The sequence below is a fragment of the Cetorhinus maximus genome, chromosome 8 (assembly GCF_964194155.1).
Source record: "Cetorhinus maximus chromosome 8, sCetMax3.hap1.1, whole genome shotgun sequence".
Classification (NCBI taxonomy): domain Eukaryota; kingdom Metazoa; phylum Chordata; class Chondrichthyes; order Lamniformes; family Cetorhinidae; genus Cetorhinus; species Cetorhinus maximus.
In genome coordinates, this window is record NC_135886.1 from 89,360,290 (window position 1) to 89,383,226 (window position 22,937).

Below are 22,937 nucleotides of genomic sequence, written 5' to 3' on the forward strand. Positions count from 1 at the left end.
CACATTAAATATTCATTCCCTCCATCACCGATGTACAGTAGCTGCAGTGTGTACCATCTGCAAGATGCACTGAAGCATCTCACAAAGGCATCTCCAACAGCGCCTCCCAAACCCATGACCTTTACCACCTAAAGAGACAAAAGCAGTAGGTGCATGGGAACACCACCTGAAAGTTCCCCATCAAGCCACACACCATTCTGACTTGGAAATATATCGCTGTTACTTCACAGTTGCTGGGTCAAAATCCTGGAATTCCCTTCCTAACAGCACAATGGGTGTACCTACACCACACGGACTGTATTGGTTCAAGAAAGTGGCTCACTGCCACCTTCTCAAGGGCAATTAGGGATAGGCAATAAATGCTAGCCAGTAATGCCCACATCCCATGAAAAAATGTTAAAAAAGGTGACCAAGAGCTTGGTCAAAGAGATGGGTTTTCAGAAACATCTTCCAGGTGGAATGAGAGGTAGAGAGGTGAAGTGATTTTGGGAAGGAATTCCACAGCTTATGTCATAGGTAACTGAAGGCATAGCCACCAATGGTGAAGTGTTGTAAATCAGGGATATGCAAAACGCTACACTTGGAAGAATGTGGAGATCATGGAAGGCTATTGTCAGGCTGGAGAGAGATAGAGGGAAGGGGTGAGGGGGTTTGATAGGGTGAGATTTACAATGTGCATCATTTAATGTGTTCTTTCAGGATTCTCTGGTAATATCTAATATCCAAACATCAAATTTCATCATCAATTGCCTCAGTAGGTAAATGATTTGTGTAACACTGAGACAGTGAACTATGTAGACCAAGAAGGGGTCAGGTTTAAATTCTGATGTCAGCGGAGTTAGCAAATTTCAGTCAAGTATAGCAGTGGAATTGGCATCAGTGTTCTCAGGTAAAGTAAAGGAGACATCATGTGGATTCCTGACCAATGTCCAGCAACTGCTTCTGGGAGTGCAGAGATGTCAGATGATGGTTGATTCTGATTTTTGGCATCATGAGCCCCAGAGTCAAATAGCCCACTGAGACACTTTCCAACCTCAGTTGTTAAAAAACGAGTTGAGGCAGCTAAAAGTTGTAGCTCCCTTGGAGCCATAACCCTTGCCACTGGGGAACACATGATTCACGGTTAGGATGAAACTGGTTGTGTGTCATTAGAAGATTTTATGGATTTAATTTATCATATGGATGACAAGAAAAGCACATAAATGCGGAAGTAGAAATTCCGCCTGCACTCTGCAACAGTAAAGAAATCCAAAAAGAACTCCTCACCTTGCTGCAGTTGTCAGCACAGATTCTATTCTGTCATGATAGAATGTTTCCATTTAGAAGCCAACTTTTGGAATTTATTAGTATAATTAGGAACACAATTCAATGAGCTGTGCAAGAAGCGACTGCTTTGAGGTTGTGCTTTCCAAAATTTATGACATCCTGATTTACCCAACAGAAATCCAATAACTAGACAGAGCAATCCGCTGTTACATATTACATTTTACAGCAAAAGTGCAATCAAATACAAACGATAATTAGAGTTAATGGGAGCAAAATTCGATAGCTCCTGAATATGGGCACAGGGATCACAATCTGTGATTAACCCTTGACTCTTCCTTTTGATGCAGACATAACACAAACTTTATTCTTCCTGCTGATTTATAAGATTATAGCAGGTAGCCAATGCTAAAGGCACTGCTGACTAGCTTTACACCTCAGCTGAGGTCTCTGGTTTGTGCGGGTCTTGCACTACTTAAATCCAGCTTTCACTAGAGGATTCCGGTTTGTGCTGGAAGTGCTTAGATAAGACGTTCAGAGCTGGAAGAACATTGACTGAGAGTGTGACAGGGAAGAGAATGTGCTCCAAGGTTTTCTGGCATAGCACTAGAAACCTTGGTGCAGCATGGAGAGCAGGAGCGAGATCCTCTATCCAAAGGGGCCAGAAGGCCCTCCTGAGAGAGGAATGAATGTGAGCAGATATCAATTGTGGTCAATACAAACATGTACCCCTGAGGATCTGGATGCAGTGCCGCAAGAGGTTTAATGACCTCACACAAATGGTTAAGTTCAGTGAGTTCATCTTCAAATGCCATATTCTTACAACTGACCAGTGGCCTCAGCCCCTGCTTAATTCATCACATCTGCTTCACTCACTTATCAATAATGTGCATCAGTTATGACTTGTACCTCCCTCACTTCACTCTCTCACATGTAACATTGCTGCATGCCTCACACCCACATTTCACAGCTTACCCACACAGCCAACTATTCAACCATGGTGGTCGCATCACTAAGAAAAAAATGCATCACACTCACTGAAGTACCTTCCTCTCTCTTGCAGGGTAAAGTGATGCATTACCAAGATAGCAGCAGCTAATCGACAGGGGACGGGTGTGGTTACATGTTATGTAACCACCCTGATGGAGGAGATAGCACTTGCCATCACTGGAGCGACCATGTCTGAGACCATTGGAACTGAAACCAATGAAGACGATGGTATGCCCATACCTAATCCACTTTGTTATATCTCACTTCTCCTTCCTCCCTCAATCTCTTCTGATTTACAAGTTGCAGATGGTGAAAGTATACACCTAATGCTTCCCACCTGAGGAGAGGTCACACACAGGTTCTGCTGCAGAGGATTTTGATGGAGTGGTCTACCCAAATGCACAATGGAACCATGAGCCATGTGGTCATCGCATGACCCTTGTTGCCCAGTAGCCACCCTCTGGATTGTCATAGTGGTGCAAATGAAGGTGGCACAGTTGGCTGACACAGAATGAAGGCATCAGGACTGCTGCCAGGATACCAGGCATTGACCTGCATGATTCGCTGTGTATGGTCGCAGACCAGCTGGATGTTGAGGGAGTGGTAAGCATTTTTCTTGCTGTACATTTGACAGTTCACATGTCAGACCCACAAAGCATTATGTGTACAGTCACTGGCAACCTACAGCTTGGGGAATTCTGCAATCCTAGCAAAGCTATATGCTCAGTCTGCCGGTTTTTCTCTCTTCCTCTCCAGAGGGAATGAAATGCATGCAGCTCTATTTGCAGACAGAGCCTCAGTGACCTCCTTTTTGCAATAGTGGAAGAGCTGGGAATGTTGCAAAATGATCTGTTCCAGTAGATGTATAAAAGTTCATGACTACAGACACCTTCACAGCCACTGGAAATGGCATCTTCGCCCAGCTGTGAGACTGCGGTTGTGGCTGCAGCAGGGGGTAGATTTCAGTGAACACATTCTTGGTGAAGCGATTGAGATGCTTGACACACTGCTCCTTGATGAAGCTGGCATAGGTAGAATTTCTCCATGAACATCCTATGTGGAGGTAGCTCTCTGCTGAGAGCCCGTCTCTCTCCTCCTCCTCCCCACTCTTGTCCTCCTTTCTGTCATGGCTGTCATGCTGTTGGCCATGGGGATTACAAACTAATGTACCTATGTCTGCAAGCATGTGTTTTGTCCAGAGCCCTTGAAATTAGGATCAATGCCTTTGGCACCTGCTACACCACTCTTTCTAGACTTCAGCAATTTTGACCAATAGTCAAATCTCCAAGCAGTTCTATTAACTCAGCAACAGCCAATAGAAATTCATCAGCAACTAATCTGAAAGTCTTTGACGATCCCTTCAAATAGAGCTAGTTGGTGGGGTGGACTGCCCCATCCTGTTGCTGAACTGATGTTTATCTGTGTGAAGTTAAGAGAGGGTATTAGCTGGATTGTTGAGCTCAAAATGGCTCTGCTAGTGCCAGGTCAATGTTACACACTGACATTACAATCCAAGTTGGCATTTGGCACAACCAGCACCAGAAGTGTGCATACATGACATGTACGTTATTTTGGAACAAAAATCTACCTGTAACATTGAAAAAATGGGTGCTACTCAATCAAATTTTGCAGCTAACGATCCTAGTAGAGTGTCCAATGATTCAAATCTCACACATGAACAAGCAGAAAGTGCAATTACGAATCCTTCAGTCTGAATGTTGTTAAATGATGAGGTGAAGCACAATGATGGTATCAGTCAATGGGTCTCAGACTGAATAAAACTACACCATAAAATAAATACATCAATTTACATATTAAGAGTTTACTAGGGCAGAGTTTTCTGGATGATGTGTGGGGGGATGGGCCCCGCACGTCAGCACGTAAAATGACACACGGTGACGTCGGGCGAGCGTCCCGATGTCACCATGCGCCATCGCGATATTTCGTTGGGCAGGCACGCGATGAAGTGCCCGTCATTAATTAATGGCTAGTTAAGGCCCTTAACTCGGCAATCGACGCCGATTTTCAGGCTACCGTGCGATCTTCGGCTTGGTGCACGTGCGCAATAGGCAGGCGGGTAAGCGACTTTTTAATAAAACTCAACATTGGGCAGGATAAGAGTGCTCAGTGGGGTTGTCAATCTGGTATCTGAAGTATTTATTGCAGAAAATGTTTCAAACTTGCCTGTGTGATCTGTAGCAGTTCAGAACAAATTCCAGCAGCTTTCTGTGTACTTTGAAGCTTCAGCTCAGCACTCTGCAGTCAAGGAATTTATCGGGCCTGCAGCTTTCCGGAGGCCTCCCTTTAGCCGGGGTATGGGTTCTGACATCTCCACTGGAGGCAGCTCCTCTGAGGTGGGAGGGCTAGAATAAGGAGGAGGCCTGGAGTGCACAATCAGCCTCCAGAGGAGCCACCTTTGAGAGGACAGGCGCAGGCACAAGGGGCACTTGGGTAAGAGGTAGTCCAAGGTGGAAGGGGCCGCAGAAAACGCCACTATCCTGCTGCCAGGGTATACAGGCGGAGAAGCAGTAACCTCAATATGACTGAGGTGCAGTGCCGAAGGAGGCTCCGACTGTCAAGGGAGACAGTCAACTATATCTGTCAGATGATTGGCCCTGAGATCTCTCCTAACTATGTGGGAGGACACCCCATGCCAGCTGCTCTGAAGGTCACAGTTGCCCTCAACTTCTATGCCTACGGCTCCTTCCAGGGCTCGGTGGGTGATCTTAGCGGTGTCTCCCAATCAGCTGTCCACACTTGTGTCAAGCAGGTTACAGACGCTCTGTTCTGATGGGCATTGACCTTCATCCACTTCCGCTGGAACCAGGCAAGTCAGGCACAGCGAACCAGAGGTTTCGCGGACATTGCTGGCTTCCCCCGCGTCCAGGGTGCAATAGACTGCACACATGTGGCTATCAAGGCACCAGCAGGTGAGCCCAGTGCCTTTGTCAACAAGAAGGGCTTCCACTCCATGAACGTGCGGATAGTGTGTGATCACAGGATGCTGATTCTACAAGTCTGTGCAAGGTATCCAGGCAGCTCCCACGACGTCCACATCCTCAGACACTCGCAGGTGCCGGGGCTCTTCAGTGCTCTGGCTCGGCTTGATGGATGGCTGCTGGGTGAGAAGGGCTATCCCCTCAGAAGGTGGCTCATGACGCCTCTCCGCCATCCAAGAACAGAAGCTGAGCAGTGGTACAAAAGGAGCCACGCCTCCACAAGGGCTGTGGTGGAGAGAGCCATCGATCTTCTCAAGATGCGGTTCCGATGCCTGGACCACTCAGGGAGTGCACTCCAGCACCACCCAGATCATGTTTTGGTGATAGTAGTAGCATGCTGCGCTCTTCACAATCTCGCGCTGGAAAGGGGGGGACGCAGTGGACGATGAAGAACTTGACGCAGTGGATGCAGCTGCACACGATGACTCCAGCAGTGATTCAGAGGATGAGGAAGCACAGGGGAATGCTGAGGGGCTAAACATTGACCAGAGACTACACCAAGGAGGCAGGGACACCCGGGAGATTTTAATCCAACAAACCTTCAGCTAGCTCCACACACATGGATCTGGAGGACCAGCATTGCCTGGCACATCCATAGGCGGCACTTAAGCGCCACATCTGTCACTTCATCAGCTGCAACTAAGCAACCTCAATGTCCACTCAAACACTCATGGCATGCCTGTGAAACATACATATGCAGCGCAAAGGAGCCACCCTCAGCCATGGTAACACATGTGGACTTAATTTTGATCCATGATATGGTCCAACAAAATGAATCCCGAACGTTTTTACAACTCCAAAAAATAATAATTCCCTAATCTGGGACCAACACAAAAGCACCAGTGAGAAACTCGTGGAGTGCTTAAAGCGCCTTATGCTTACATTTACTGGTGCTACGTCTTGTGCCGCCCCATCGCTCGGAGTGACTTCTGAGACAGCCTGCTGACTCGGCTGTCCTGGTGGCTTCGATGACCTTGGTGGACGTCCTCTGGCCCATGGAGCCGGTGCTGGCCCTGCCTGAGAGGGATCTGCCAGTTCCACAGCTGGCATCTCCCCAGTCGTCGCAGCCTCAACGGATGCAACGGTCACTGGCAGAGGGACAGAGGAGCTGCTGCCCTCATCCGGAGCGCCCTGAGAGGAGGTCACAGCGATGACAAGCAGCTGCTGCGCTGACATGAGGTCACTTTGGACCTCCCTGCTCACCGCAGATGGATGGGCACCGAGCTAGGAAACATGATGCCCAGACCATCTCCCATATTGCCAATGACCAGCTATGGCCACTGGCGCTGTGAGGGCTTGCTGGTCCAAGCGTAACCCCAGGAGAAGTTGGTTGTTCTGCTGGAAGCCTCTCTCATAGGAAAGTCGTCAATCTCTCCATGGAGGAAGCATGACGCTCTAAAATGAGGCTCACTCATGCTCTGCATGGATTCCGCTACCACGGACACCAAACGAAGCATAGTCTCATGTAACACTCCCAGATGTTCCTGCACACCCGGCCGCATTTCCTGCAGCTGCTGCATGGCGGACATCTCCAGAGGCACATCATCATGGCCCGACTCAGCATGTGCCTGGTCTCCTGCAGTCCTTCGTCTGCTGGCGCCGTTGGCACTCTCTGTCTCTGTCACCTCCTCCAGTGATTGTGAAGTGCCCTCTCCACTGTGCCCCAGGACACTAGCTGATGTAACAATTCCCACCGATGTGCTAGTCTCTGCGCTGGTGCCTGTCTCGCTGAAATGGTGTGACGCAGGTGACAGTTCATGGCCCTCAGGTGTGAGAGGGGGCATCTGCAATTGCTCCTGGTCAACAGGCTCTGATGATGCTGAAAATAATAACAAGGACAGTGGATCAATTAGGGCCCACACAGTAACACATTTCATCCCTTTCCCCCAGGCTCATAATGCACTCAACCTTCCAGAACCTAAGGAGACGAATATTGTTAGGGTGGGAAATAGTCAGGAGGAGTCCCAAACATTACAGGCGGATACAGACAGGCTGCTCAGATGGCCTAAGGAATGCCAATGGAATGTTACGTGGATAAGGGTGAGGTGATGCACTTGGGCAGGACAAACAAGTTATGGGAAAACACAAGGAATGGTAAGACCGTGGAAAGTAAAAACGATTAGAGGGACCTTGCTGGGCATGTTGACAGGCCCGTTAAGGTAGCGGGACAGGTACATAAGGATTTAAGAAGGTAAATGCCATACTTGCCTTTATTAGCCGAGGAATAGAATGTAGGAACAGGGAGGTCATGTTGCAAGTGCAGAAAACACTGCCGAGGCCACAGCTACACTTCTGCATTCAGTTGTGATCAGCGCTTCATGGGAGGGATGTGATTGGAGTGGATAGAGTGCAGAGGTCACTGACCAGGATGCATGCTGGGCTGGAGAGTTGGAGTTTTGAAGACACATTGCATACACTGGTGATATTTGCCGTGGAGCACAGGAGATTGAGGGGTGACATTATTGAGCTTCATACCATTATGAGGGGCATAGATAGGGTTGACAGAAAGGAACTTTTCCCCTTGGCAGAGGGATGACTAACCTTGTGGCATTTACTTAAGGTAAGGGGCATGAGGTTGACAGGTGAGGTGATGAGGAACTTTTGCACACAGTAATGTGGGAAGCACTGGCTGAAAGGTTGGTGGAGGCAGAAACCCTCCTAAGATGGAATAAGCATTTGGATGTGCAGTAGCGATGTCATGGCATACAAGGCCATGGGGATAGTGGTCATAAATGGGGTAAGGCGACTTTGGAAGGTGCTAGAGATTGGCATCTTCGAAGGGCCGAGGGACCTTTGTCTATGATCCACACCCCTGACTCTATCAGTTGGTGAATGAGTAGTGTTGCTACAATAACGATTCCAACAATCATCAGTACTTTGGATGGTGGGAAGACAGAGCGGGCGTCACTGTGGACCTCAAATATCTGGCCGCTCCACCCCAGCATCACCGATGCCTGTGGACCAGGGCGCATGGTGCCTTTCAAGCTCCAGGGCCTCCTGCTCAAAACAGCTCAAGATGACGAGCTGGGCCTGGCCGCCTCCAGTGCACAAATGCTCATATGCATTGTGTGCATTTTTCTCCTGCAAAACAGAGAAGACCATTCATTGGGGCTAATTGCTCATGTACTCTGCATGCGCACGCTGCACCCCAACCACAGTGGCCCATCTCAGGCCTCCAGTGCCTCCTGTCCACGCTACTGCTGGTCGGTCACAAAAATATAGTACCACTACTTCCAACCCCCCCCAACGGCCACCTTGGACACATTCTGCCTCCATCACTTTCAGAAACACACAGTCTTAGCTCCCATGGCAAGGAGGCACAACTAGATACAGCGCCAAGGGCATCAGATGACTCTTGGCCACGACACCTTGAGGCTCCCCTTCCACCATCTCATCACCGTGAATAGGACATGTGTTGGAGTTCTGAGTATGTGCCTAGCTACATCTCCTGCAGGTTGCCCCCAGACTAGTCATGTACGACTAAGACCAACACATGGTGCGGGGGAGAACCCATCTTCTCATTAACCACTCAGGCTGATGTAAGCATGGGCACTATCTGCTTGACCACCCAGCGTACGGCAAATGCCCAACATGAGTCAATGCAGTCACGACAGTAAGACTTGGGGGCGGGGCCCTCAATGGCTATGGCTACCTGCTGGGTTAAATGCCCAATGCCAACATGGTACTCACCCTTCCAGAGCGCAACAAATAATTGAAGGGCTTATGGCACTAGATCCAGGTGCACCGCACCATGTCACGGGAGCTCACCACCTCCGTCACCTCCTCCCAGGCACGCTTTGTCATGTGGGGGGGCCTCCTCCTCCCATCCTGGGGAAACAGCACCTCCCACCGTGCTGCCACCTCCTCGACAAGGGAAGCAGGGCAGTCATCAGAAAAGTGAGGGGCACGTTGGGCCCCCGCTGGCCTACCCTGCAGCCTGCCCTGCTCCTGGGCCACATCTTGCAGCCTGCCCTCCTCCTCTGGCCTTCCATCAACATTGGCCTGCTGTGCAGACCCCCTGTGGTACCACCTGCAGCTGGCCATACCGAACAGCCTAAAGGATGCTGCCAGGCCTTTTTTTAAACAGACCGCCAGGTTGCCATTGGACCCAGCGGTCTGTACACACCTGCCGCAAACTTCAGATTCCCGCTCTCCACGGGAGTCGGAAATGCACTGGGCAGGCCTCAATTGGCTCGTCCGTGCAAAATGGTGGCACAGCCCGCCTCAGCACCTGCTCTGCCCGCCCGCCTAACGGAAAATTTTTGCCCCAGTATTTTTCAAAGTGCAAAAGCTACCTTTTCTCCAAAAGCTGACACATGAAGACAGAAATGAAGTAATTCTCCACCCAGCAAGAAGCCAAACAGTTACTGTCCTAGAGAAACTTCCAATGACTTCAATTAACTGTCAATTGTTCTATTTAAGTCATAGGAAGTACCTGAGTTGCAACTTTAAAGGGACAGAGCAGTGAACAACTAAAAATCAAGACAAAAACTCCAGATCTAGATTGTCCATAAGCAATGTCATGGAGAAAAAGCTAATGTTTAATAGGAAGAGAGGAAAGGAGTAGGCCATTCAGCCCCTCAAACCTGTTCCAGTTATCAACCTGCTATCAACATCCTGGGGGTTACCATTGACCAGAAAATAAACCTACATGAGCAGGTCAGAAGCTGGGAATCCTGTGGTGATTAACTCATCTCATGTCCACTGTCGACAAGGCACAAGTCAGGAGTGGACAAGGTACCTCTAAGGACAAGGGCAGCTTATGCATAGGAACACCACCACCTGTAAGTTCCCCTCCAAGCCATGCACCATCCTAACTTGAACCATATTGCCGTTCCTTCATTGTCACTGGGTCAAAACCCTGGGACTCCCTTCCCAACAGCACTGTGGTTGTACCTACACAACTGGGCTGTTCAAAAATGTGGCTCACCACCACTTTCTTAATTAGGGACAGGCAACAAATGCTGGCCCAGCCAGTGACATCCTGTGAAAGAATAAAACAATGTTCTGCCATTCAAATTGATCATGGCTGGTCTGTATCTTAACTCCATCCACCTTTGGTTCCAGATCCCTTGATATCCTTGCCAAACATGAGAAAAAAAGATATCCTAGAGCGATTTGAAAGCTGTAGTTTAATTTGCAGGTTCAGATAGCAGTTATTAACTGCTTGTCCTTTGCACTTGTGGTTTCGGCTGATATCTGAACCCCTCCAGTGATTACTGCCTTCAAATCCCTTCCAACTATCCATTATTTTAATTACAATTTGTTAGCCAAGAACACATTTAATAACTATTGCACTATGCTGACACTGGAGTGACCGCAGCTTGTGTTTTACAATACCAATTAGTTGCCAAGATGGATAGGTTTTGTATCATTCAGCAAAGTCTATAATTTCTCAGGGAATTTTCAGAAAACTAGTTTCCACCTGCAGTCTTAACTGGTGCTTTGTTTTTATTGCTTCAGTTGAAAACCCGATTAGAAAGTCAAGTGGTAACATGATGGCAACACAATCTTCACAGACCAACAGAAGGGAATATGGAGATACATAATGATAAGCTGTATGACATGATTTATTTCCTACGTGTCTCTAACCTAATTATTTACAAGTAGGGCTATAGATTACATTCTCTGGCTCTTCACTATAAGGGAAGAACTGCCCTGGCTGCTTTGTGTAATGACATTGTAAGTGTATTCAAAACAAAAGGCTCAGAACTTGCTGACAAAATGATGCTGAGTTTAATGGCACTCAGTTATTAATTTATAAAACATATGGGAACTTTTGATGATGGAGAGATGCTGCAGTGAATTGCAAATCTCAACAAGTTGCTGGGCAATTCGCACATTAATAGGTTTGGAAAAATAACAGTCTGCCTTTAAGCACCCAATTGTTTTTAAGAACTTGCTGGAATTTCACCTTAAACTTGAATTAAACTCATCACAGAAAGTTGGGGCAATTGCACAAATACCTCTTTAATGATGTGATGATTACTAATAAAATGCCTATCAACCACTCCAATCAAGAGAGGAAACAATTTAAACTGGTGAATCTCATTCCTGCATGTAGTAAATAGTTGGTGGATATTTAAAAATGTATTATTTTTAAGCTTTTTTCTTACTTCTCATTTATGTTTCTTTTTGTTGCTCTCTCTCTCTCTATCTATATCAATCCAGTCTTTCTTTCCCTATGTTTATTTCTCTTTCTGTATTGGATTTGACTTCAATCAACCCTCCTTTTCAGTCTTTCCTTTGTTTCTTTCTTAATCTTTAAGTCTCATTGGCTACCTTTGGTCCCATTGTTTACTAAGGTTCCAGATGGTCCAATTGCCCTCACAGTACCATCAACAATTCTAATCCTAGTCAGTTATGACACAAAGTGACAACTTTTCACTACCAAAGCAGATAGCTCGAGTCAAGAAGTTTCCCAAGTCGGCAGATCCGCTTCGATTTAAAGGGCCCAGTTAGAACCAAATTTCACTCTGTGAAGGTGGGGCAGGGTAGACTCAGCCTGCCAACCCTGGAAACAGATCATAGGCAGCCACAGGGGCAGGCAGGTGCAAAGGTCGATGATTAGCAAGTCTTCCTCAGTTCTCTGGGACTTTGGCTCTCTGGTCACACTCCCTCGACCCCTGCTCATTCTCCATGCATCTCCATACCAACATATATCTCATGCCATCTTCACACCACCTCATATTCCATGCCACCTCCTTAGCCACTCACCCAGTATCCAATATGGGCAGACTTCAGGAGCTATGTGGAAATGAAAACAAATTAAACTTCTAACAACCTACTGGGGCTCACACACACTTGAGAGAGAAAAGTCTCACTCATGAAACCCAAATGTTTGAAATCCTCTCAAGTGTTCAATGTGTTATAAAAATAAATTTCTGTTCAGCAATAGCATCAAAGACAGCTAATCCTTTAATAGTCTCTTCAAACGATCAATCAAAGTGTGAACTCAGCCCATCCACCCTGCTTTTGTTTTTTTTTAATTCAGGCAAGTGTTCATAATGACCTCAGCTGTAATAGCAGCTGCTGGGAAATATCAACAATGAACTGTGTTGCAACTGCAGGAACAGATGGTAATGATTTTTTCTAACCTATACCAGATGGCCTATAAATCAAAGCAGTCCAACAGCCAGTTTTTATTTAACTGTTACTGATAGTTTCAGCCTGTAGGGTCTGTTTGAAATCAACAAAAATGGCCCAGCTGAGTTTGGATTTCCCACAAGTGTTATTCAAGCCTGTTATGACACAGCAGTTGGTAAAGGCTAAGTTGTTTGAATCCCAGAGGGAAACTTGAACAACTGTCATAACTTATATTTTCAATTGGTATGTTTGAGATGCAGCTCTGAATTCAGGAATAAGACCATCAAGCTTCAAGAGGGTTTTTATATATATAAACTAAATTAAAAATTTATTAATTTAACAATAAAATAAACACATACACATGTCTACAAATTACAATCATAGTAACTTTTAAACAAATCCCCAAATTAACCACTTCCTGGTAAATTTTCACCAAGGCAACAGTAACCCATAGACTCTAGACAGACACCAGACAAAGCACATTTGACCTTACAAATTGAAAAATGAGGTTCCTTGCAATTTGGTTCCTTTGCAGATGCAGTTGTAGGCTTACAGGCTTGTTAACTCTTAAATGCCTTAAATGCCACAAACTCCTTTTTGTTTATAGCTAGCTTTTCCTTTGAATGTAAATTTTCCATTGTATCACTAGGCTTTTAATTTTACCTCTCCTAACAATAATATCCTTTCATTCCTCCAATTTTATTAGTAATATGAACACATTGCTTGGCATCTCCCAGCTAGGTGCGAGATTTCACTCATTCTTTTGAATGGTTGATTTAAAAATGCAAATTGCACTTTTTCTTTCAACTTCCTTACGTTTATCTAATTAACATCTCAAAACTACTGTACACAAAAGCACCCAGACTGGTTGGTTTCAATCCAATTAAGACACACACAGACACAGACACCACTAAACTCTATTTTAAAAATAATTTCCAATAACGTTATAGACATTAATATATCTTCATGACAAAGCCTTGTCTCCTTCCCCTTGCCAGCAAATATTGGATTTGTTGGAAATGCTGGTGGGATTTCCACATCCAGACCCCACCTGCCATTTTTAAAATTCTCTGGAGTTGGCCCGACTCCATGAAAAGCCGGCCCAAAGTGTTTTAAGCTGAAGTGTGAGGGAAAAGTGTAACTAACAGGCTATGCCAAAGGATGTCCAGCTCCAGAAAAATCTGGGCCACTAATTGAGTTTGCAGTTTGGCAATATGCAGCGACCGAGGTAATTCTTTGACCCACCAAAAGTGTTTCACTTACACCATAGTGTTTAAGATTAAGATTAACATGTAAAAGTTTGATCACATATGGTCATTTGAAATGAGTATGACATGTTGGGGTTGCAACACTGGGTTAAATTTATTGCACCCCCCCAACCCAGGAATAGACTGGGAAGCAGATAAGGCTGTTTAATTGTGCAGGAAGTTGCAGGGTGGAGGGCCTGTCAACTTCTTACCCACCCCCCAAGATTAATTCTGGGGTGGAGAAGGTTGAGATTGATCTTCCCACCCCTAGACTAATTGAGGTCTTTAAGTGGCTGATTAATAGCCACTTAAGGGCTTCATCCCATTGCCGGGGGACCATGCTAGGTAGTAAGGCCACCAGGTAGCCTCCCTATGGGCACAGGATGCTACTCCTGATCTGGCGCCCTGTTCCTAATGGAGGGCCCCACTGGTGGCAAGGTCCACCACCACCCCTCCTTCAGAAAGACTCCGCCAGGTTTCTAAATTGAGCCCCCTCCTACCTGTCATCAGGGCATGGCATCAACTAGGCAGCCCTAATCACTTGGGCTCCAGGGCCTCCATCACTGTTCCTTATCCTGGTCCTGCTGCAGCTGTGATCACTGCTCCCAGTGGTGCTGCTGGGACCAGGACCTTTGATTGGCCAGTTGCTTCTCTGAGAAGATTCTCTTCCTGATGACCCTGGGAATCTCACGGCAGGCAGCTACCTGTCTGGTTCCCATCAGGACTCCCAGAAATGACTGTGGCAGGGTTGCCACCAGCTCTCTAGCCCTTGGATGGGGCCACTACTGCAGCCATTAAATTCAACTCATTGTGTACTAGAGAACAGTGAAATCCAGATTCAGAATCCTTCAGATATAGACCCCCTGTGTAAACTATCCACTAGGTAGGTGAGTTAGGTATTTCCACCCTCCAGAAAGCTGCTCACCATCACTTTCTCAAGAGCAATTAGGGACGAGCAATAATGCTGATCTAGCCAGTGACGCCCACATCCCATGAATAAATTAAAAATAGACGTAGAGACGGGGAAATCGGAAGGTTCATCACACTTGGCCACTGTTGAAAGTCCATAACAGCAATGTAATCATATTGGAGGAGGCATGAAACCAAGGGCCCAAGCAATCCTTTTAGGATATACCTGCCTTGGAGAAACTACAGAAAGGAAAATCGGTAAAAAAAGGAAATCAAACCAACTACTGAATGCTAAAAATATAAAAATACTTTAGCATTCACCAATTGTTTAATGTATCCTATGATATTGTCCTACACTTTGGCTGTTTTTCACTCTGTCTAATTTTCACTACAAGCTTCTTTCCAGTCTTCTTTCTCTATGAGCTCCTAAAAATATAACAATGTCATTCCAATTCAAAATCCTCCTCTCCCTTTCAATCCTTTCAATCAGTCCATGCTGATCCAATCATGGTTACTCACCACTGGGGCCACTCAACAACCCAACTTTCTCAGTGCACAGTCTGACTTCCTTGCCATTAAACATTTAAATTATATATTAGGCATAGATGATTGAAACAAAATTATTCTGCTGAAGCACAGGAACAGTTTGACATGCCTTGTGCCAGGATCATATTTAGCAAAGCATGTTACTCGGCTTGCCTTAGCAAGTTTTGCGTATAACTGAGGAAGGTTAAAACCAATAAACAGCATTACAAATATGATAACACCCAGTGGGGTGAAATGACTGGCACTGGTCGGAACTGACCTTGTAAATCTTAAACAGGAATTCCAGTTCAGACCACTATTTTACTGGGTTTTTTTCCCGCTGGAATCTTCAATTTCTAGCAGACTGCTCACTTATCTAAAAGTTAGATATCATTGACCCTTGTATCAATACATTTTTACATGATTTAATAAAACCATGAGGTCAGGCTGAGGGAAAAAAGACTGAGTTGGAGTTTCCGTTCATAGTTATAAATAAACCTTTCCCCGATAGTCCGTAAGACCGCTTCCTTCCTTTTTAGCCTTTAGAGCTTTCAAAAATCCTGTCACCATCCACAACAGATTTTAATTGGCCTCATGGCCCCATTGTGGATTGGATTAGAGTTTTGTGTCCTGATTAATGACCTACATTCTCAACATCATATCTATAATGATGAATAACCCACTCAGTGCCATTTTATCAAAAGGTATGCTTGAAATACTTGAGTCATTTTGAAATGCTTTTTTTTTACAATTTTAATAATAGTTTTCGATGATACTTTACACTACTGCCTTTTTTGAGTATAAAACATTTCTTATCTAGTTCTGTGGTGCACCTTGAGGATATCTGATGATATGCTGCCTAGAATTATCTTCTACTCTCAACTGAAATAAGGTAAACATTCCCTTAGAAAACAATTCTTCAAGTGTATGAGGATATGCTCAAAGGGAACCTGAAATCCTGTGACATTAATGTGGGTTACTGGGAGAAATGTGTCCCAGAAAGAATCCTACACACATTCTTACACAGGTGGATGCCACTTTGAGAGGCAACAGGGGACATCCCCCTTCTGTTCCCACAGCGAGTGCCTCTAAAATAAAAGTTTTCAATCCTCCCACTGTCCTATTTCCATTGGAATCCCTCTGGTCACCCTTTTAACCACTCACTCTAGTTAGGTGTTTAAAATGCCCACCAGAGGCAGGCAGGGCCCTATAATTTTGTGCAAATTAGGATCTCAATGCATCACTAGGGCCCTGATTACATTTTAATTGATACCTGGGCAATAAAGTACTCTGGCCTTCCCACTAGTTGGAGCTTGTCAGGAGCTCAAAGAGGTCTTCATGGATAAGTGGTAATATTTCCTTCATGGGGCCAGGAGGAGGAGTTCTCCTTCAGACACAAGGAAAATTATTAAGATTAACGCAAAGTGTTGGCAAACGGATTGATCAATATATTGGACACTTGACATTCAACTCTGGGGAGTTGGGCTGAATCTAGGATGGCTAGTGTAAGAGATAAGCCGTGTTGCTATTGTGATAACAGAATACAGGTGCAGTCCGTATACATCTAACTGCATTGAATATCAGCTCGCTGCTGACACATGATACTTTAAATGGAAAAATGTTTCATTCCTAATTATTAACATGCCTTACTTTATTTGAAAAAAAACAAGAGAAAATCAAAGGCCATAACTAGAAAAGCTGATGATTGATTTAATTACTACTGAATAAATCTGGCAAAATACCTTTCTTGGTGCTATTTCAAACAACATACTTTAAAAATTATATGCTTCAATAATGCAGAGGAGGGGAAGTAGACTATCTCACCACAACATTTTGAAAAGAAAATTTGGTACCTTTGAAACTATGTAGCAAACACAGTATGCATCAAAACTCGAAGAGACAGTGATGTTGTATCAGATTATTAATTTGCGTGAAGCAAAGGAAATTTTACTATTAATCAAGTAATCCCAGATTTTTTTTTCCGATGAATTGGAAATTGTACAGCTTCTCACCCCCCCATTGTTTAGAAAATATTTTCCTCTTATTCATGCTCCCTGATCTCTCTCACATACATTTTTAAATTTGTCTTCTCTCTTCTTTTCATTGTGAATTTTCAAACTATAAAAACGTATTATTTGAGACAATTGCATTATTATTTGCTTGCAAGGAACAGCAGCTGTGAGAGAAAGTATGCTTGAAAGAAAAATGGTTTAAATATATATTCCACACAAAGACATCATTTTGAACAATCAGTATTAATGAAGTTCTGAATACATGATTGAATGTAATTGAACTTCATTTTGGCTTTGAAATACCCAACATTTATATCTTTGTGGAATCTGAGACCCATATAAGATCAATCCAGTGAATAGTTACATGACTGACTCAAGACTGAACAACAGGAATTAACACAGCCACCATTCACTCCATTAGGCCACAAAAGATTGTATAAACAATATTCAACCATCAGGTTAAAGAGAAACATCAAACCTCTCTGTTATCCTACCAGGGATTGAACACACCCACTGATAGTTCATCCTTAATGGCAAGAACTCAATTCTGAGTCATTAGGGGTCTTCACTAAATCCCCAAACTACATGCTCAGGAGCACCTTAAACTGCTTATCAAATTGTCAGGGGCTTAGGGAAGGATTACCTGATGAAGTAAAGGTTACTCAATGGCATGATTCCAGAGGATGGGGGTAGGAAATTGGTGGTGGAACCACTCCTATAGTTTCCTGTCCTCTTCTGCCAGTTCCATGGCTTTCTGTCAAAAATGAGAAGGGAATGTAAAATATGCTCTTATATGAATAGTTGCCCTCAAATTAGGGGCAAATGATGGAAGTAGGCAACTTGAGGTATCACACACCATTTGCACCTTAGTATTGTATTCCTGACATCCAGGGTTGTTAAAGCAGAAAAAAAGGGGAACTTAAAATGTAGGTGTTGTATTTTTATGGAATTTTGTTAATTTCTTTTTCAAGGCCATCACTGAAGGTTGTCAGTCAAGGGACACCTGTTGCTGCTATTTTCAATTGGCCGCCTTCGCCAGACTGGCTCCCAGATGGTGACAGAAAACTCAAACCTGGGAAATTATCTGGAGTCGGGGGTACAAGTAAAGGCCAGGCACAGTGTCCTCCCAACCGACTTTAGGTTGGATTCTAACACAGTATGAAATCCTGGCCTTCATTTTTCTAGCAGACCATCAACCATTATCTTCACAAGACTAAAACAACATAACTCTTGTAGTCCAACTCCACATGCAATCGCGAGTCATGGCAACAATTAGTTTAATTGTGTGTTTTCCATCTAAAGGCATTATGAATGAACATTGTAGATACTGAACAGGACGTAGAAGGGAAGAATAATTAGAGGTGACTGAGAAGATGATGAGGCAGTGGGAACTTGTAGATGGGGCATTTAAAAATAGCAGTGTTCACGTAAAGGAATATTAACTTCTCTTTGCATAACTATCAGCACGATGGACAGCATATAAATGCAGACAGTTTTGAGAGGTTTTGGTTCGTTACTCATATATGCCACCTTTTTATTTAAAGAGACAAGTCAATTCAAAGGTGAAATGCTCTAAATTGGGCTAAATTTAGGTGTTCATATTAATTCCAATTAAGCTAATTCAGATCTTTTCTTTTCTCAGTGCATTTCACTGCACCTTACTAATTTGGCTACGTTGTTAAAATATTACAAATATGAATGTGTCTTTAAATCTTCATCAATGTGTTCTCTTGGCATTTCTGTTATGTACTGAAATACAACAGGCTCTTTCACTGACTATCACGCAGAATAACTTCACAACATGTGCTTGAGTTTCTGTCAAAATGAGTCAGAATGTTCAATTTATTTCAATAATTGGGTCTGGATAGCTGAGGTTGTGTGCCTGTAGGATACAGTAGCTTGTTAATAAGAATGCAGACTATTTTCATAAGATTCTATTCAACATCATGAGCCTACAATGAAGTATTAGTAAGTTTTAATCAAACCTTCAAGCTTTAAACTGAAGAATATGTAAAACATAAACCCATAATGTCATCTCTATTTTATTGCAAAATACGTGTAAGAAGATAAAAGGAAAACTTATTTCAACACATGCTTGATATAAATCACAATCCTGGATAAATGGAGGGTATGCAAGTGTGACGCAAATGGCCCCACTATGCTGAGAAAATGCCGAAATTCATAATCTCTGTGGGCTGAATTTTATGTTTGACGGGTGGGCGGGCCCGACCCAATTGGCACGGGCGCGGAGCAGATCTCTGCCGGCGAAACGGGCCGCGTCGCCATTTTGCGTGGGCGGGCCAATTAAGGCCCGCCCAGCGCGTTACAGACTCCCGTGTTCAGCGGGAAATTCAAATCAGTGGCAGGCGTGGTCAGACTGCCGGTTCCAATGGGGAACCAGCAGTCTGTATAAAGAACGGCCAGGCAGCCTCCTTTAGGCTGTTCACCATGGCCAGCGACCGGGCACCAGAAGAGGTGAGGGCAGAGGAGGAGGAGGGGGGCAGGCTGCAGGGTAGGCCAGCGGGGGGCCAATGTGCCCCTCGGTTCCCCGATGCCTGCCTCGCTGCCCTCATGGAAGAGGTGTCAGATCATCGGGAGGTGTTGTTTCCGAAGGATGGGAGGAGGAGGGCCCATCACGTGACCAGGCAGGCGTGGCAGGAGGTGGTGGAGGCTGTAAGCTCTCAAGATGCTGTGCGGCGCACAGGAACAAAGTGCCGCAAACGCTTCAATGGTTTGTTGCACTCTGGAAGGGTGAGTACCATGTCAGCCTTGGCCATTTTGCCCAGCAGGTAGCCTTAGCCTTTGAGGCTCCCCCACACATCTTGTCGTTACTGCAATGGGCATTTGGCACACGCTGGGTGGGCAAACAGATAGTGACCATGCTTACATCAACCTTAGTGGTTGAGGAAAAGATGGGTTCTCCCCGTAGCATATGTTGGTGTTTGTCGCATTTGAGTAGTCTGGGGGCAACCTGCAGGTGAGGCAGCCAGACACATACTCACAACTCCAACACATGTCTTATTGATGGTGACGAGATGGTGGAAGGGGAGCCTCAAGGCGTTGTGGCCAAGAGCCATCTGCTGGCCTCGGCACCGCACCTAGTTGCGCCTCCTTGCCATGGGCGCTAAAACCCGTGTGTTATTCAAAGTTATGGACACCGAATGTGTCCAAGGTGGCCGTTGGGGGAGGGGGTTGGGAGCAGCCGTACTATCTTCTGGCGACTGATCACCAGTAGTGTGGACAGGAGCCGCTGGAGGCCTCAGATGGGCCACTGTGGTTTGGGTGCTGCGTGCGCGTGCAGAGTACATGAGCGATCAGCCCCAATAAATGCTCTTCTCTGTTCTGCAGGCAAAAACAGAGAACAATAGCTGGGAGTGTCTGTGGGCTGGTGGTGGGCACGCCGTGCTACAGCACCTCACCACTTATGAGGAGCAGGCCATGGAGCTGGGGAGGAGGCAAGCGGCCAGGTCGGCAGGTGTCGGTGAGGCTGGGGTCCAGCGGCCAGGTGTTTGAAGGCCACAGTCCCATCCACTCTGTCTCCCCACCATCCAAAGCACTGATGGTTGCTGCAATCGTTAATGCAGCAACACTGCTCATTCACAGACTGATACAGTCAGACGTGTGGGTCAAACACAAAGGTCCCTCGGCCCCTTGAGGATGTGCGTCTCCAGCACATTCCAAAGGCGCCTTATCCCATTTGTGACCACTATCCCCGTGGCCTAACATGCCAAGGCATCGCTGCTGCACATCCAAAGACTTATATCATCTTAGGAGGGTTTGTACCTCCACCACCCTTTCAGCCAGTGTGTCCCACATTACTCTGTCCAAAAGGTCCTCAGCACCTCACCTGTCAACCTCATGGCACTCAACTTAAATAAATGCCATGACGTTAGTCATCCCTGCGCCAAGGGGAAATGTTGCCTTCTGTCCACCCGTTCAATGCCCCTCATAACATTATGAAAGTCAATAATGTGATCTGTGCTCCACGGCAAATGTTGCAAGTGTCTGCAATGTTTCCTCATTACTCCAACTCTCCAGGCCAGCATGCATCTAGGTCAGGAACCTCTGCACTCTCCCCACTCCAATGCCATCCCTCCCATGAAGCGCAGGTCACAAGTGAACGCAGAAGTGTAGATGTGGCCTCGACAGTGTTTTCTGCACTTGCAACATGACTTCCCTTTTCCTACATTCTATTCCTCTGCTAATAAAGGCAAGTTTGGCTTTGACCTTGTTAAACGCCTTATGTTCCTGTTCTGCTACCTTAACGGGTCTGCCCAGCAAGGTCCCTGAAATCGTCGTGACTTCCCACGGTCCTACCATTACTTATGTATTCCCGTACCTTGCTTGTCTTGCCCAAGTGCTTAACCGCACACCTATCCACTTAACATTCCATGTGGCATTCCTTAGGCCATCTGGCTAGCCTGTCTGTATGCGTGTGTAATGTTTGGGCCTCCTCTTGACTATTTACCACCCCACCAATATTCGTCTCCTTAGGTTCTTGAAGGGTGAGCGACTTATGAGGCTGGGGGAGAAAGGGATGAAAGCTGTTACTGACTGAACTCTAACTGATGCACTGTCCTTTTTGTTAATTTCAGCATCACCACCGCATGGCCGCCAGGAACACGTCTGGAGCCCCCCCTCCACACCTGAGGGCCAACACTTGCAACTTGCGTCACATCATTTCAGCCAGCCAGGCACCAGTGCAGCGACAAACAGATCAGTGGGGATTATGACGTCGGCTAGTGTCCCGGGGCACAGTGGAGAGGGCACTTCACAATCACTGGAGGAGATGGCACAGACAGAGAGTGCCAATGGCGCCAGCAGCCGGAGGACTGCAGGGGACCAGGCACATGCTGAGTCTGGCAGTGATGATGTGCCTCTGGAGATGTCACCAATGCAGCAGCTGCAGGACAAGCGGCAGGGTGCGTGGGAGCATCTGGCAGGGTTGCATGAGGGTGTGCTTCACTTGGTCTCTGTGGTGGAGGAATCCAGACAGAGTGTAAGTGAAGGCATGAACCTCAGGACAGAGCTTCAGGCTTCCTCCATTGAGAGATTGGCGACTCTCATGGAGAGGGGCTTCAATCGGATTGAGACTCTTCTGATTGGGTTACGATCTGACCTGCAAGCCCTCACAGCGGTAATGGCCACAGGTGGTCATTGGCAATGTGGGAGATGTTCTGGGCATCAAGTCTCTCAGCTCAGTGCCCATCCATCTGCGGTGAGCAGGGAGGTCCAATGTGACCTCACGTCGGCGCAGCAGCTGCCTGTCGTCGCTGTGAGCTCCTCTCAGGGCGCTCCAGGTGAGGGCAGCAGCTCCTCTGCCCCTCTGCCAGTGACCGTTGCATCCATTGAGGCTGCGACAACTGGGGAGGTGCCAGTGTTGGAACTGGCCACTCACTCCCAGGCGGGGCCAGCACAGGCTCCACAGGCCAGAGGACGTCTGCCAAGGTCATCAAGGCCAACAGGACAGCAGAGTCAGCACGCTGTCTCACAAGCCACTCCGAGCGATGGGGCGGCACCTAGACGTAGCACCCGTAAACGTAAGCATAAGGCACGTTAGGCACTCCACGGGTATGTCACTGGTGATTTTGTGTTGGCCCTAGATTAGGGAACATATCATTATGTGCATCAGAGCGATGTTTGTGTTTTATTTTGATGGCAATAAAGTCCACTTTTCTGACCATGGCTGAGGGTGTTTCCTTTGTGCTGCATTTGTATGTTTCACAGACATATCATGAGTGTTTGAATGGACATTGATGTTTCTGCTCTAAGCCCTTAGTTGCAACTGATGAGGTGGAAGATGTAGCACCTATGTGCCACGTGTGGAAGTGCCAGGCAATGCTGGTCCTGCAGATCCATGTGTGTGGAGCTAGCTGAAGGTTCGTTGGATTAAAGTGTCCCAGATG